The sequence below is a fragment of the Amblyraja radiata genome, chromosome 19 (assembly GCF_010909765.2).
Source record: "Amblyraja radiata isolate CabotCenter1 chromosome 19, sAmbRad1.1.pri, whole genome shotgun sequence".
NCBI lineage: Eukaryota > Metazoa > Chordata > Chondrichthyes > Rajiformes > Rajidae > Amblyraja > Amblyraja radiata.
Genome location: NC_045974.1, coordinates 47,587,555 through 47,590,899, shown reverse-complemented (window position 1 = coordinate 47,590,899; position 3,345 = coordinate 47,587,555).

Genomic DNA, 3,345 nt, shown 5'->3' with positions numbered 1-3,345 from the left:
CGACATCTCCTTACCATGCATCACCACAATTACATTGCAAATCATAGATCTATCTAAAACTGAATGTAATTTTAAATATTTTCAAAATTTTGATTTCTAATTTTTGAATTCATCTTTGTCACTATATCGTTTGATTTAATTATATTATTTTAATTAGTTATAATTCTTAACTATTACCTGACATTAATAATGTTAGTTTTGATATTAAATCTTTGTTTGTGTGGAATAAATTAATTTGGAGGGAAATTAAAGGAAAAGCAGACTATGTATGACCCGTTGGGTCCCAGTCACACGGGGGCCTGGTCCCCCAATGCAAACCATTCCCCAATGGGGGGCGGGGGTGTGTGGTGGTGCAGGGGACGGGAGGAGTGGGGGGAGGGATGTGTGTGGGAGAGGGGGGGTATGGGGGAGGGGATGGGGTTGTGGGGCGTGTGGGGGAAGGGGCGTGTGGGGGAAGGGGCGTGTGGGGGAAGGGGTGTGGGGGAGAGAGGTGTGGGGGAGTGGGGTGGGTGGGGTGGGGGGAGAGGGGTGTGGGGGAGCCGGGGTGTGCGGAGGGGGTGTGGGTGAGGGGGCTGTTGTAGGTGCTGTGGGGGAGGGGGGATGTGGGGCAGGGGCATGTGGGGTAGCGGGTGTGTGTGTGGGGGAGAGGGTGTGGGGGAGAGGGTGTGGGGAGGGGCGGTGTGGGAGTAGGGAGTGTGTGTGGGGGTGAGGGGTGTGTATGGGAGTGTAGGGGACGGGAGGTGTAGGGGAGGGGATGTGTGTGGGAGAGAGGGGGAGGGGAGGGAGTTGTAGGGGAGGGAGTTGTAGGGGAGGGGTGCGTGTGGGGGATTGGGGCGTGTGGGGGAGAAGGGTGTGGGGGAGAGGGGTGTGGGGGTGGGGCATGTGGAGGAGGGGGCGTGTGGGGGAGAGTGATGTGGGGAAGGCGGGCTGTGCGGACGGGGTGAGGGGGAGGGGGCTATTGGAGGTGCTGTGGGGGAGGGGGGATTTGGGTTAGGGGCATGTAGGGTAGGGGGTGTGTGCGGGGGAGAGGATGTGGGGGAGGGGCAGTATGGGGGTAGGGAGTGTGTGTGGGGGGAGAGGGGGGTGTATGGGTGTGTGTGTGGGGTAGGTGGGGTGTGTGGGGGAAGGGGGTGTGTGGGAGAAGAGGGGGAAGCAGTCAACATGATCTAAGACCTTTCCCACCCAAGCCATTCATTCTTGTCCTCACTCGGGCAGAAGATACAGAAGGTTGAAAGCGCTCACCACCATTCTCAGGAACAGCTTCTTCTCCTTTGGTATCAGGAAAATCGTTCCATAGGCTAGGGTACTGTCTAATTCCCCTCTACCTCATTGCAAACATTGGACCTTGTCTCTGGAACGGGTGCACTACAATGCTGAAAACTATATTCTACACTCTGGATTTTTCCCCTTCACTTTACCTATTGTACATGAGTTTGGCTTGATGGTATTGACATGTAATATTATCTGATTTAATTGGACAGCATGCAAAATAAAGCTTTGCACTGTACCTTGGTACATGTGACAATAATGAACCTAACCTGATGGCATACTTTGCAATTCTGTAATGGTACAGTATGTGAAGGAACATGGATGATGGCCATTTAGTAGCAGTCAAGGTCTTGGTCACTGGGTAGTGTTGAATGTTGTTCCTACTGTGTGTACGGCTTAATGACTGCACTCTATCCCAGTGCCATAAAGATTTTCTCCAGGCCTCTGAGCATTTCTTCTGTTGTTCCTCAGAATGACATACGTCTCATTGAAATCACCTTTTATTGTGTAATCTCCAGTCATACCCAGATGTAACCCTGATGAGTCTTTCATCCCATTTATTTCAGATGTAGAATTAAATTGTAGCTCATAAGGAGCGTGACAGCACGATGCCAACCAATGAATATATAACAGGGTGGTTCTCAAAGTGGCAGCTGCTTCCCTGGCAGGCAGGATACAAGTGGGAGTAAAAGAGGAGAGGGAGTTGTTTTATTGATTGAGAAGAACATCAAGGCAGTTGTCCAAAGCGACATTACCGTGATGCTTTCTGGGTGGAGCCGAGAAATAAGAAGGGAATGATCACCTTGCTGGGAGTTGTACTTTTGACACCCAAATAGTCAATAGGAATTAGAGGGAAAAATGTGCAGGAGAGATGGCATGGTTAGTACGTTTGCAGATGACACTAAAGCAGGTTGTCTTAGAGTACTTGAAAGAAATGCATATGGTCGTGTGGAGTATATTCAAACTATAACCAGAGATGAGGTCTGGATTGCTGGAACAGTGACAACTGCATTATCTTGGTCGTTGGCAGCTATTCCACCAGCTGGCTAGCTTGGTGAGCTGGAGATACATGGGAGGTCACAAACTTTTGGTTTGTACGCGCAACATGTGCAGATGTTCTTGGAAACAAAAATGTCACTGGGATTCTGGGAGGAGACGCAAGCTAGAGTTATATGGCCAAATGTGATCAGTGAAAAATAAGACTATCACAATCAGTAAGACTGGAGATGTGTATCGTGCTGGTGAGTCTATCAATACCACAGACTAAGGGCAAGGTATTTTTATAAGAATCTTGCAAAACCTTTGAAGTGAGATTTAATTCAATACCCTCAGAGATTTTCATGAGTTTTACATCTGACATTCACTAGCAGAACTTAAAGAAATGGTTAGTGACTGGAAGGTCATGCTGAAAACTCTAGTTAAAGGGAGCTACTTCATGTTGTTTTCTTTTCATTGGGCGCTGAGGAATCAGTTAGTTTTTTAGAGTTTAGAGATACAGTGTGGAAACAGGCCCTTCAGCCCACTTAGTCCTAGCTCCAATACAATAATGTTTTAAAAGCAATTATGCTGAGAACAGAAGATCATTCTTAACAGAATAGATTCATAGATTCATAGCATGGTCTTGACAACCTCTTTACCGAATATTTACGCCTCCAAGGCTTAATGGATCTCCAGGTTGCTCTACATTTCAACTCTCCCATTCCCACACTGACCTTTCTTTCCAGGCCTCTTCCACGGCTAAAGTGGGGTCACATGCAAATTGGAGAAACGACACCTCATATTCCACCTGGGCAGGTCGAAAACCAATGGTATGAATATTAAATTCACCAATTTGAGGTAACTAACCCACAAAGCCCCCTTCCCCATTTCCCCCCTCCCCACACTACCCACAATCCTTCCCCTGAACCCCGGCTATCCTTGTTTCTCCCCTCTCCCTGTCCATTTCTTTGTATCCCTTCTGGCTACACAATTCAAAATGTTTCTATCCCCAAGCTTCACAATCCACAACCATTCATCCCTCTAGAGCTCACATTTGTCTTCATTCTGGCCTTTGTCCAACAATCTGCCTATCAAAGA